At 43.6% G+C, this 14,654-nt stretch overlaps 1 protein-coding gene across 1 annotated transcript in view; it reads left to right on the top strand.

Moving 5' to 3' along the window:
• Nucleotides 1–14,654, top strand: part of znf385d (zinc finger protein 385D) — a gene marked incomplete at both ends in the record, with an annotated part of 81,767 nt that overhangs the window by 17,215 nt on the left and 49,898 nt on the right. The window lies entirely within an intron of this gene.

The raw sequence follows: 14,654 nt of genomic DNA, 5'->3' as shown, positions 1-14,654 counted from the left end.
TTATTGGTATAATATCTGTGTGGTCTGCAGAGCCTTCATTTCTGCAATTTTGAGGAGAATCAGTATGCCATATGGCTGCTTGTCATGAGCAAAGAAGTACTTGCATTAGAGAAGAAAGGTGAAGTTCCCCAAGGTGTAGAGCAGGCGCGGTTCTAGCCCTGAGCAGCAGGGGGTGCTGCAGGGAGCTTTTGCCGTGGGCGCGAAGCGCGAAAATTGGCGGTTTTTCGCGGATTTGATCGTGTTTTATTCGGGTTTCCGCGGTTTATTTCTTTGCTAAACAATCGGGAACGGCACACTACACTTTCCCTTTGCCTCTCTCCATATGCACCAGCCAGCAAGATAGTCTATAGTAGATGGAATTCTTGGTACCAACACTCCAACAGACAGACAACACCAGTGTCATATAATCATTCAGTTCCAAAAGCTTTTCAGTTAATCTACTTAATTTTACACCACTCTGTCTACTACAGCAATCATGATGGTATTGCTTCCCAAACGTTTTAGCCCGTGAACCAAGAGAAACTAAACCCAAACAAGTAGTGAAAATAGCCAATCTACAAGCTCACAACGAGTCGCTTCGCGCTGCATTGTGAACTTCTAGATCTGCTATTTTCAGGACACATACAATGTGTCCGTGACGTGACCCACGCATCGATCCCGACCAAACAGTGGTTCTGGTTCACGTAGCCACTAGCCCACAACAGTGTACATTAGCCAGCAGGCAGCATAGCATTAGCATCCATCATCATTACTCTAACTCTAATATATAGCCACAACTCACCAAGTGTTGAGTTAGGATGAGAGGAGCAGAGGACGATGTTTAATGCCTTTATAGCCTACATGGTCTTGTCTTGGTGTTCTGTTTATATTCCTTTATGGGTTACATGTCTCCTCCTTTATGCCTGTGTTGTTAATTTCACCATGAGTCCATGACGCATGACGCATGACGACAGAGAGGTAAAGGTGCTTCCTATGAAAGCCATTTCCTCTCTGCACAGAAGCGCATTTCAAAACAAGAGTCTTTATTTTATTTTTTTCATATACAATCGATCATTCAACATGTTTATTTTGAAATTGTCCTGGAAATAGAAGTAGCCATAGGGTGAGAGAGAGAGAGAGAGAGAGAGAGAGAGAGAGAGAGAGAGAGAGAGAGAGAGAGAGAGAGAGAGAGAGAGAGACATTGAGAAGCAGAGAGAGAGAGAGAGAACTGCCGTTGTTTAGGAGTAGTACTGCACTTGGGTATTCTCCGTCTGACCGTCTCTCTCCCGATTTTGCTAGCCCCGAAAACTACTGGTGCTAGTCCAGAAAATAGTGGTGCTTAAGCACCAAAAGCCTCTGCGTAGAACCGCCACTGGTGTAGAGGGAGTTTAGGAGTACTGGATTATTTCTTCCTTAAGGACTTTGTTGTGCTAGCAAGGCATGCTGCTCATTTTCCACCTCTTGATGATGGTTGACATCTTCTGTCAACTAGCTGTGCTAACTAGTCTGCAGAAGGACCGTTCCGGTTGGGATGATACTCTGTGGAAGAATTGTTCCACATAGAGGTAAAACCTTGCTTGGACTGTTTTCCTGTGTGCTTCTAGGGCCCTCTTCTTGTGCTTTGCTTCAAGGATATGCCTTATTGTGGTGGGACCATATAGCATAGTGCCTCATTCCAGGCTTCATCAAGCCAACTATCTTCCATCTATATTGTGTTGCCAGCAGCCCTCAGGGCTGTCCTCACAGTATGCCTTTCACCCAGGCTCAGCACCCACTTACCATCATAGTCATCCCTTGTCATCTCTAGTTGCTTTGTGTGTTCCTACAGGGCCAGGTCCAAGCTAATCAGTCTTCCAGACCTTCCTTGGGGGAATTTTTGATCAGGCCATGAACCTCGATTCGCACACAAAATCAGTAACACGCACCTGTTTCTTTCCACCTTAGGAATATTGCGATACTTAGGTTGATTGTTTCTCATTCGGACCTAGAAATGATTATCCATGCCTTTGTGTCCTCCCACCTTGGCTATTGCAACCTCAATAAAATGTCCATAGATCGCCTTCAATTCATCCAAAACACTGCAGCAAGACTGTTAACTAGGTCCAGCAGAAGGTATCACATTACTCGAATTTTGGCCTCTTTGCACTCTTTGACCTGTCACCCAAGAAGGTGACAGGTCATCTGTTGGCAAGGTGTCCACGACCAGGGCATCTTCAGCTTCAGTTCTGCGCATGATGAAACTTGAATACAGACCATGTCTTGTGTATAGGGTTTGATACCTTCAAGGCTTGTCCCAAGTCATCAAGATGACCTGTCACCTTGATAAGATATTATTTTATGGACATCTAAACTGATATAGACTGTAAGATCCTTCTCAATAAACTAAAAGCAAAACATATTATATAAGTAGCTATTTCTGGGTTTCAGCCCGATTATTTCATAATTTATGCAAATATGACCAGGGCATCTTCAGCTTCAGCTGCTTAATGACAATAGGTTTAATAATTTAGCTATGGCAAGATAAGAATGTTATTTTAGATCAACTTTCTAAGTTAAGAAGAAGCAAAGTTATAGTAATTTCCTGTTTAGCGGAATAAATAGCTAATTAACTCATTTGCTGCCATTTTAACATTGTCCTGTATGGCCATTTTGTATAATGAATATTTTTTTTTTATATTTACATTTTTCCTAAATTTCCTACCATTCTATACTTATAGCCAATTCAAAACCCTTGTTTTTTGATTTTCCGAGCTTGAAAATCGAATGAAAAGGAGTTATTTAGGTTTTTGTGAATGGTCTTTTTTCGAGCAGATAACTCACTTGATATATGTCTTTATGGCTTCAGGCACTTAGCAGATGAGTGTACTAGTGTAATAAGTGTAATTGTGTATAACTGGAATTGTGTAATAGTGCTGTAATAGGTCACCTCTTGCCCATAGGGCGTCTTACCTACTTCACACAAAGAGAAATAAGCTTTTTATATTGGACTGGCCCACGATGGTCTGCAGTACCTCCTCACACACACACACGCACGCACGCACGCACGCACGCACGCACGCACGCACGCACGCATGCGCACGCACGCACGCATGCGCACACACACACACACACACACACACACACACACACACACACACACACACACACACACACACACACACACACACACACACGTGTATAACTTTATATAAGGCCTATGTGTATAACTGTAAATATGTTCCACATATTCAACTGTTTTTATTTTATTTGTGGCACTTGCTTTGGCGATGTAAACATTATATTTTCTCATGCCAATAAAGAATCGCTCTCATGCTCTGGTGCTGTGCGTAACTGCTGCTGTGGGCTGTTGCTGGCCTGGGGGATGGGGATCAAGTTACTCTGCTTGTTGCTGATCCGGTCTGGGCTATACTGGATGAGGAAACGTTTCTTGCATGCATGTGAGTGTGTACATAACGGATACAGTAGGCGGGCTTTAGAACGGAACAGACTGCAGCGATCACACACGCCCAGTGGTGAGATTGCTCCGGGAGCGCGCACGTTTCCTTCTTTTCAGGCTGCACGCACGTGCGCGCCGCGCCTCAAATGCACATGCGTGCATGCGCGTGCACGCACGCAGCAGGGAAAGCCTAGTGAAGAACAGTAGTTTAGGATGGAAACAACAACAAAAAACGTACTGCCAATGATGATCGTCGTGTTTGCGTTTCTTCCTCGTTGGACTCCACTCGTGAAACGATTTGTGTTGTGTGCTTGTAGATCTGCTATTTTCACTACTTTTTTTTTTGTTACACCACTGGGAGTTTGGACGCGACCCTTTCGTCAGAACTGTCATCCACCGAGAACAACTCCTCCATGGTCGCGCTTGGATGCGAGGCGTTGTGTGCTTGTAGATCTGCTATTTTCACCAGTTTTGTTACATACCGATGGAAGTTATATGGACGCGACGCGTTGCTTTTCTTCAGACCACCGAGAACAACATCTCCATGGTCGCCTGACTGAGGACTCCGCCGGGGGATATTTTCTCCCTCTCTCCCCTCCCGCGAGCATGGCTTGAAGATCGGGTTGGTGGTCGAGTGGACTGGCGCTGCATCTTGTCGAGTAGGTGATGTGTTGTTTGTAACCTCGCCTCACCAGGCTTTCTATGTGTTTGTAGTTTGTTGTTTGGTTCAGAGAGGCTGAGGCTCTGTTCCAAGGGTGTCGGACCAAATGCTGGGCCCTGGGTACAAGGATTCACTGCGGGCCCCCCATGAATGTTCTTCATAGGGGGATTTCAAAAATAGATATATACAAGCTCACAGCATGGCACCGAGTGCCGCGCTGCAAGCTTGTAGATCTGCTATTTTTCAATAGCAAAAGTATAAAATACCAAAGGGCCTTCCACCTTGGGCCCTAGTAACTCAGCCCCACTTTCCCCCCCCTTGTGACAACCCTGATTTAGCATCGTTGTTGGCTAAAAATCTGGACATAATAGTTTGTTGTGGAGACTTTGAACATTTTTGTGGGGTTATGAAGCTGTGTGTTGTGTAGGCATGGCAGAATATGACTTTTCAAGTGAAAATGTCACGGGATTTTGTTTGATTCATGCAGAACGGTCTCTTTGATAGAGCCAAACTGTTTACGTTGCTACTTCTAGCCTCGCATGGGGCCATTCTGACATGCTGCCATTCAGACTTTCTAATTGTGGCGACACTTCCATAGATGTTAGGGCTAGGATTTGTTGGAATGGGGGGGGGGGGGGGGGGGGGAATGGCATGGCTGCATGTTGGAATGAGGATGTTTGAAAAAAAAAAAAAACTGTGCTGGAGCCGCAGCAGGCTGCAGCGGTGCGTGCGAAATGCCTTCACTGTGCCTTCACTACGGATTATGGGGAGAATTATACACTTTTATTGAGATTTATACATTTATTACACTCTTGTTTTCAAACACACTAACCTTGATGTGTGATATTTTGGGTTCCCTATATGACAGAAGGCTCAAACTTTATCAGGGGCTGGGGAAGAGTGTAATTAAACATTATATTATATAAAAGCAAATTCTCGGGTTCCTCGGGCATGGCAGGGCCGTACAGCAGGATTTTTTCGGGCTCCTCGGGCATCGCAGCAAACGAGTTAAGCAAATTAATTGTTATTATAGGCTGACATATTTATATAATTTCTTAACATACTTTTATATGGCATAGCCTTTGTGTGTGTGTGTGTGTGTGTGTGTGTGTGATTATAAGTGTGAATCAAACTTAAATGTTACATATACGAGATACAATAAACTGCACTAAATTCTACTCTGCATATACAGTAATGCGAGTTAATGGGAAAACAATGATTGTCCCAAAAAATTATTAAAGCTACTCATTTGAAAAGGCTATCATGTTTCAAAGTACTTATATGGACCCTACAAACAAACTTATAAAAAAAAGATTTATTCACTTTAGGTGTCCCTCACTTTTGGTCTAGCTCTTGGTCTTTCTCTTTTATTTTCAAGATGCCCCGACAAACGTTTGTCGCTGCTATGCTGCTGGGGCATCTTGAAAATAAAAGAGAAAGATTTCATTCTAAAGTGAGTGCTGTCATCTCCTTTCTAAGTTCTTGTTAAATACTACTTAGAAAAGACTGTTATTCAAAGGTTGGAACTAGGACCCGCCACAGTGGTGTCCGACTAGACTTAAACCGGGATATCTAACGATATGGTGAAGGTAGTCGAAGGTTTGTGTGTACAAAGATATCTGGGTTGTAAGGCCAAATATCTTGGGAACTGAATATGAGTTGGTTGAGGTTGAAATATCCTTGAAGATACGTGGATAGTCCTGCTGGTAGAGTTGGAGATTCTCGGGTGCGATGATGGACTATCATGGAAACAAACAGCACCGAACAACAAAGTAAGATGAGGATAAGCCCCCCATTGCAACAAGAGCCCTTCTCACATGGGCCTTTCCCTTTGGGCTCAACCTTATTCCAGGAGAAGGTCTCTGGATTGAATTTCCACAGGTCATTGAAGGTCAGGTTTGAGTTTTTGCCACCAAATATGTACAGCTCTCCATTCTTGGCAAAGGCTGAATGAGCCCTGCGCCTTTTTGGAAGAAGCTGTGCAGAAGGTGTGCTCAGCCAGCAGTTGGTCTCTGTGTCAAACACACTGATGAGATTGTAGTCGACCTCATGCCCATCCCAGCCCCCAAATACAAACATCTTTGTCCCTATGATGGTGGCAGAATGACTGGATGAAACCGGTGGTAGAGTGCCTCTGGTGTTAATTAAAGACCAAACCATTGTGGTGGATTCCAACTTGTAAATGTCATTAGTGCATGCCAAGTGCTGGGTCATTCCCCCATAGACATACATGACCTTCCCTAAGGCACAGGCTGAGTGCCATGACTTTACCATTGGAACAGTGCCAGTAACATCGGGCTTAAACCATCTGTGGGCGTCAACATCAAATGCATAAAGAGCGTTGCAGTAAGAAGTCCCTCCCCTGCTAGGAGTCCCTCCCCAGATGTATGTGAAATTGCTAATCAGCACAGCCGTGTGGCCCTTCTTCAAGCATGGAACCTCAAGAGGACGTTCTCCTCTTCCTGTTGTCTCTGGGGGCAACATCCTCCAGCGCAACGACACTGTGTTGAAGATGTGGACTTCAACCTGATTACTGATGTTCCCTTTAAAAGGCCCTCCAAAGCCATACACCTTGTGCCCGACTACCACCACAGCGTGGATGTCATTCATTTGTCCTCCTTTCAGATGTACAGTCCATTGCAACATTCTAAATATCAGCACTACTGTGAATATATGTGACAAATTACGGAAATATTACAAGGCAGTTCAATCCCAAGTTGCTAAATGATGTTTTGTTGATAGCTAAATGCATTTTAAAGTACAATAATGACGATGTTGTGATGTCATCTATCTACAGTTTTCGAATTTTCTGTGTGTCTCTCTGTGGCCGGTAGAACTCAGAACGCGTCTGACTGAAAGGTCTCAAACTTTTTTGTCTCATATGACCCCAGTTATGCATTGTGAATGGTAAAACCTGTCTGTATCTCTCAGTTGCTGTCCACTGTCCAGTGTGTTCATCTCTGTCTGTGTGTCACTCTGTGGCCGGCGTAACTCAGAAGGCATCTAACCGAACAGTCTCAAACATGTAACTCTGGGTGCATTTTCACTGGGTGTGCATTTTCACTAATGCAAATGGGATTTCCGGTAGAGGGGTGGTTTACGAAGCTATCAAATACTGATGTTGTACGTTTTCCAAGTGTTTTTCCATTGTATCAAATACTGACGTTGTATGACGTCATGTATGTCTATCATCATCATCATCATCATCACCACCATCACCGCTCACTTCACACAGGTGTGATTTTAGTATTATATAGGGATGTTAATTGTTCAGTTGTTGCTGGTCATGGCTGCCACTTCCCACCTGATGTAGTGTGGAAGCTCTGACTGCTCCAGACCGTACTGAACTAGAAAAGATGCAATTGAAAATTACAAGTGTGGTTGCTGATGGTTGGTGACGTGACTATATTCTACAGTAAGCTAACTGTCATGTGAAGCTCAACCTATTGATTCCCTGTTGATTCCCTATTGATTCCCACTCCCATTGATTCCCTACTGATTCCCACTCCTATTGATTCCCTATCTCTGACAGAAGTCTGTCTGTCTGTTCATTTCCAATGGCAGCGGAAAGGTTACCCTAGAAATAAAGTTTCCCCAGGACTATAATGTGTTGCCCTGTTGGGCAACCACACTAACTAGAAAAGATGCAATTGGAAATTGCAAGTGTGGTTGCATATTTATTGCCTGTGTAGCCCCCACAGTTAGTACCGGCCATGAACCAGTGACAACAGCCCTGCTAATCGGGCTCAGCCCTATTAGCACGACTGGTTGTGCGTTGGACTGGCGAGTGGGAGTCCCGGGTTCAATCCCCGCTTCCGCGTAGCACTACAATCTGGCGTTGTCGGCAGGATGAGGAGCGTGGTATCCTCGCGTGAGGGACAGGTCCACGTCGTGTGCGGCAGTCCGCGGCGTGAAGTGTGAAGCGCGAGGGCGCGCTCCAAAGATCAGGGGGGTGATTGTAGCCCCCACAGTTAGTATTAGCCATGAACCAGCGACAACAGCCCTGCTAATCGGGCTCAGCCCTATTGGCACGACTGGTTGTGCGTTGGACTGGCGAGTGGGAGTCCCGGGTTCAATCCCCGCTTCCGCGTATCACTACACCTGGATAGCTAGAAATGATTATCCATGCCTTTGTGTCCTCCCACCTTGGCTATTGCAACCTCAATAAAACGTCCATAGATTGCCTTCAATTCATCCAAAACACTGCAGCAAGACTGTTAACTAGGTCCAGCAGAAGGTATCACATTACTCGAATTTTGGCCTCTTTGCACTCTGGGTGACAGGTCATCTGTTGGCATGGTGTCCACGACCAGGGCATCTTCAGCTTTAGTGAAACCTGAATACAGACCATGTCTTATGTATAGGGTTTGATACCTTCAAGGCTTGTCCCAAGCAGTGGTGCAGATCCAATAAAAGCATAGGGGGGGACCTGCGCGCGCCGGCGCGCACGCGCGCCCGATTTCTTTTTTTTTTGCGTGCAGAGATCGGTTTTCGGGCGGTTTTACCCCCTCATTTTCCTTCAGATACAGGCATTAACGGTTTTATGATGTATTATTTATTTACTTATCAAGTTATCACTAGTACTGCAATAACCAACACAACCAAAGCTTAAAACACACTTCAACACAAACACTGACATTAAACAGTCCTCTCGTCATAACCAACGTTTCTTTCATGTTTCTATGGTTAACTTTTTACCTCAAGAACACGACTATAGCAGCAATTTGGCACAGCGACCGTTCATCACTCAAAACACTGGCCACAATAAAATACAGTATCCTACTCAGAACTCAGAAGCATGACAGCATACAGGCATTAACGGTTTTATGATGTATTATTTATTTACTTATCAAGTTATCACTAGTACTGCAATAACCAACACAACCAAAGCTTAAAACACACTTCAACACAAACACTGACATTAAACAGTCCTCTCGTCATAACCAACGTTTCTTTCATGTTTCTATGGTTAACTTTTTACCTCAAGAACACTGACTATAGCAGCAATTTGGCACAGCGACTGTTCATCACTCAAAACACTGGCCACAATAAAATACAGTATCCTACTCAGAACTCAGAAGCATGACAGCATACAGGCATTAACGGTTTTATGATGTATTATTTATTTACTTATCAAGTTATCACTAGTACTGCAATAACCAACACAACCAAAGCTTAAAACACACTTCAACACAAACACTGACATTAAACAGTCCTCTCGTCATAACCAACGTTTCTTTCATGTTTCTATGGTTAACTTTTTACCTCAAGAACACCGACTATAGCAGCAATTTGGCACAGCGTCCGTTCATCACTCAAAACACTGGCCACAATAAAATACAGTATCCTACTCAGAACTCAGAAGCATGACAGCCGCTCAGCCGTCAGAACACTGAACACACAATACAAGGTAGCCATGAGATGGACACCACCGGGGAAGAGAAAAAGAGGCAGACCTAAAGAAACATGGAGAAGATCTGTGGAGAAAGAGATGAAAGAGCTCGGGTGGACCTGGGGCCAAGTGCAACATTGGGCAGAAGACAGACAGCATTGGCGTTCGTTGGTGAAGACCTTATGTGCTACCTAGCACGAAGAGGATTAAGTAAGTAAGTAAGTATTGAGTTTCAGCTGCAGCAGCAGTCTTCTGTCGTTTCTTAACTTTAATTTCTTGTTGCCAGATTTTGCGAGAGAAACAAGCAGCCAGCTATATGAAAACCACCCTGGAATATTGTGGTTTTTATATAGCTGGCTGCTTGTTTCTAAGAACTTGGCAACACAGACCAAACCATTTGCAGGAAAACAGAGGGGTGTTCTCATATAATAGCATCTATAAATCATTCAAAAAGCATCTTCGATCGTGTTTAGTGCATGATTTCAGAATTTAGACCACTATGTCCCTGACTGGGGGGGACAGGGGGGTCTTCTGGAAGTGAATGGAGGGGACGAAATTGGACCTGGAAGGTGACAAAAACACCTTGTCCCCCCCGCCATTTTCGCCTATGGTCCCAAGTCATCAAGATGACCTGTCACCTTGATGACAAGATATTATTTTATGGACATCTAAACTGATATAGACTGTAAGATCCTTCTCAATAAACTAAAAGCAAAACATATTATATAAGTAGCTATTTCTGGGTTTCAGCCCGATTATTTCATAATTTATGCAAATATGCTTAATGACAATAGGTTTAATAATTTAGTTATGGCAAGATAAGAATTTTATTTTAGATCAACTTTCTAAGTTAAGAAGAAGCAAAGTTATAGTAATTTCCTGTTTAGCGGAATAAATAGCTACCGGTAATTAAGCAAATTAATTGTTATTATAGGCCAACATATTGATATAAATAATTTCTTAACATATACTTTTATATGGATTAGCCTTTGTGTGTGTGTGTGTGTGTGTGTGTGTGTGTGTGTGTGTGTGTGTGTGTGTGTGTGTGTGTGTGTGTGTGTGTGTGTGTGTGTGTGTGTGTGTGTGATTATAAGTGTGAATCAAACTTAAATTTGACATAATACGAGATACAATAAACTGCACAAAATTCTACTCTGCATATAATGCGAGTTAATGGGAAAACAATGATTGTCCCAAAAAATTATTAAAGCTACTCATTTGAAAAGGCTATCATGTTTCAAAGTACTTATATGGACCCTACAAACAAACGTATACAAAAAAAGATGTATTCACTTTAGGTGTCCCTCACTTTTGGTCTAGCTCATGGACTAACTCCCAGCAGGCACAGATTTACTGTAGGCACAGTGAGGCCCTGGCCTTACCTGAGTGAAGCGGTGCCTTCCTTCAGCTGTGGGCAGATGTTTGTGTATTTGATACACGTTGGCTATCGCCCCTCGACTCAAGGCCGACAGACAGCCTCTATACAACCTGCATGTTGCCTCCGACGGCTCTCTGGTAGATGCCTTGAGTCTTCTGTGAGTGTCAATGTGTATTCATGAGCTTCTTTTGAAGTTGAAGGTTGAATTGAATATGTTATTTGACAGGAATGTATAACAGCATGTGATTACAGTCAAAACACTTACAGTAGTCTAAAAGGATTACCCCAAAAAGGTCCTTGCGGTCTTGTTTCCATTGGGGTCCTTGGTATTCAATTCATCAGGTGTCTGTCCGTCTCCCCATTCACAGACACAAACCCCGCTTTGCGACTTAATGACACACACAGTATAAACAGCACACAACAACAAGGTCTCTCTTGGTTTTTGATAACGCACCACCACCCGCAGTCTCTCATTGGGGGAGAAAGAGGAGGCACCCGTTGCTGCTTCATAATTCCATGGAATTATGACAGCGTCCATCAGCCTTTTTCCTACTTGGATCTGACACTTTTGGCGTGAAAGAACTTTTAAAGGGGAATGAACTCCCCACAATAATGGAGTAGCCTACTGGACTGGACAGACGTCTTGTGAACATTTTTCCAAACCTGCCATCCTCTAACATCCTGGTGCTCTGTGGAGAGACTTTTCTCTGCAACAAATAGAATCCAGAAAGCGCCTGAGAATGAGATCACCTTGACTGGTCGTTTTAACTTGATACCTTACTCATTTGAAAAAGAACTAGACGGTATTTGGATTACGATGACATTATCATTTGTATTAGCCTGTTATGTTGATTGATCTCCTGTTCGTAGCGTACGTCGTATCAAAGCAGTAGGGTGACCAATGACCATAAATTCGACACAAATCCTATTGTAACATCTAAGCTAAAAGGTGTAAAAACATAAATAAATATAATATGTAGATTGTAGACCGTCTATTATTATTTCAGGTTATTTCAAGAGGTTATTCAACTCTCCCCAACTGTCTTTCAATCGCTCGTCATTTGTGGCATGCACAACTGACAGCGCAAGGCTGGCACTGCCTGGCCAACCCCCTACCATGATGTTTCAAGGCAGCAGCTTCTCCACAAAGACATTCTGTCTCTGCCACTGACTCCCAGTAAGCCAAGGATGAACCTGTGCCCTAAATTTGATAAATCAGCCTCAGGGTGGGAACTGCAGGCTGCTTCATGTTTTGGCCTATAACTCATGAACCGTAAGAAAGAAAAAAATATCCCTGGATTCCTTGGATCATAACATAACATATCCCATATTCGATGTGCCACTATTTTTGGGGTTTTCTCAAAACACACTATTTGCTACGTGCTCCTATATTTTGTCCAAAACTCACACAAATTGGTACACATTACATGATCTCTGGAATCATGTGATCAAGATGTATCAGTCAGGTGTTTCACTAAATTAGAAACAAATGCTCTCGTGCCTTGTGTGACAATAACTGTCATACAGGTTTTTTTTATACAAAGCAATATAGCTTCCAGTCTGCGACTTACGAGACCGCAAAACGGAGGTGGGACATACGTTTTATTTTCGACTCATTTTCAGAGCTTCCGAAGTACGTATTAAGTGGAAGTATTTGAAAATTGTGCGAGCCAAAGTAATGTGTCTTAGACTAATGACGGACAGTTGACTTAATGAATACGTTTTTGAATTTCACATGTTTTACTGTTCGTACAGAATGTAATTTAGTGGAGGCCAGCTCCCTTGTATTGAATTTCACCGATTCTCATCTGGCCACCATACCCAACACCAAAGGAACTACATATGCATTATTTTGTAAATGTGTATGCAGTTCTCCTTTTAAGACATTCAGCTAGTTTTTGAGTCTTTCCATGTCTGCCACCGCAGGATAGAGGCATTCGTCCATCTGTCTGTTGTAGGCTACATCCATTTTTGGTGTGTGTGTGTGTGTGTGTGTGTGTGTGTGTGTGTGTGTGTGTGTGTGTGTGTGTGTGTGTGTGTGTGTGTGTGTGTGTGTCTGTGTGTCTGTGTGTGTGTCTGTGCGTGAGGTTTGGGACCGTTACTGTACCATGTTTCAGCACTTAACCGAATCCAGCTGGGACTGCATGAGAGCTATAGCAGTTTGCACCTGCAACAGCATTGTTCCCATAACGAAAAGCACGTAGGGTCCCGCTGGGAGAATTTAGCGGCGTCTTTTTTCGCACGGAGACAAGGTTGATCTGGGGATTTACGGGAATGTCAGACTCCCAAAACTACATCATGGTTTTAGATGGCTGCCCTGGGGCCCTCGCAGCGGCGCGCCTTTGGTGCGAGGTCTCTGGCCCCACCCTGTGCCTATGGTCCTGTTATTCTCCCTCTTCTCTGCAGTGATACTTTCACTCTGCACACAGAGCTTGTAAAGGTTTATGATATGTATTTTCTCTCTCATGAGCTATGTCTACGTTTTGATCCATGTGCACTCATAAAAGTGTCCGATGCATGCTCAGAAGACCCCAAACAACAACCCAGTAACTTATGGTTCACAGTGTTAATTTGACACAGAGACTGTTAAAATGGCCCCAAGTGGACATTTTTACACTCCAAAAGGTTCAATTGACACAGAGGATTTTACTGTGTAATAAGTCATGATGTAAAGCACTCGTAAGGAGTCTGTGGTTAGACTGCATTCTTAAAAAGCAGGTCTGTGACTAAGAGATCAGTGGTCTGAATCCCCAGGCAGCTCGGGAAATAAGAGGAAAATCAGTGTGGTTAACGTGAATGAGAAAAGAGTTGTTCTCTCCCTGCCCCTGCTTTCGGCACTTAACTCACATTTGGACCAGGAGAAGAATGTGGTTGTTTTGTTGTAGCAAACAAAAGTGAATTGACTATGATAGATTCATTGTTGAAATGGGGCACAGCTGAAGAAGGTCATGGGTAGTCGGCTGTCCTTACCCATTAAACAGACAAGAAGTTCGGGCCATGAACTTCTAGCCTTCATCTTCCCAAAGACTCCCAGCTTCATGTCGTGGAGGAGCTCATCCAGACTCCTTTGGAAACTTTGTTAACAATGTCTGGTCTGTCAGTGGCCTGCTGTCCTGGAAAGACGTTACTCAGTACACCTTCACTCCTTGGGTTTGACCTAATGGTAATGAAGAGGTCAAACTTTCTATATCTGGCTGCTATGGCAAGGGCATCTTGAAAGCGCTTGAAGAGGTATCTGGGGCTACCAGTGTGTGAAGCTGGAAGAATTATCTGTTGACCAATCCTGGTGGCCTCAGTCTGTCCTGGCTGTGTTTGCTGTTTAGTTGGAGTATTGATCACAGAAGTGTTCTTGAGCAAGTCTCCCTGACTTCAGAAAGGTGTCGAAAGACTGACTGTGTTGAATGTCTTACGTTATCTACACTGTAGATAACGTAAGTCATGCACCTCCTAATCCCATCTCATCCCATCCCATCCCAACTACTAATTGAAGCCAAGGCTGATGAGCCCCGAATCGCATGACAGGAACTACGGTAATTCAACTGTGTCTTTCAACTGTGTAGATTCTACACAGTAGAATTTGTTCGTTAATTTAATATTTTAATAATGAGGCAAATTAACCCTGAGAGTGAAAAGTTGCCCCCTTGCAGGGCTAAATCATAGTTAAGTCACTAGACAGGATTTTGCTGTGTGTGTGTGTGTGTGTGTGTGTGTGTGTGTGTGTGTGTGTGTGTGTGTGTGTGTGTGTGTGTGTGTGTGTGTGTGTGTGTGTGTGTGTGTGTGTGTGTGTGTGTGTGTGTGTGTGAGGTAT

The sequence above is a fragment of the Nannobrachium achirus genome, assembly GCF_963921795.1.
Source record: "Nannobrachium achirus genome assembly, chromosome: 2".
NCBI lineage: Eukaryota > Metazoa > Chordata > Actinopteri > Myctophiformes > Myctophidae > Nannobrachium > Nannobrachium achirus.
Note: the sequence above shows the minus strand (reverse complement) of the source record. Positions and strands in the feature narration are given on the sequence as shown.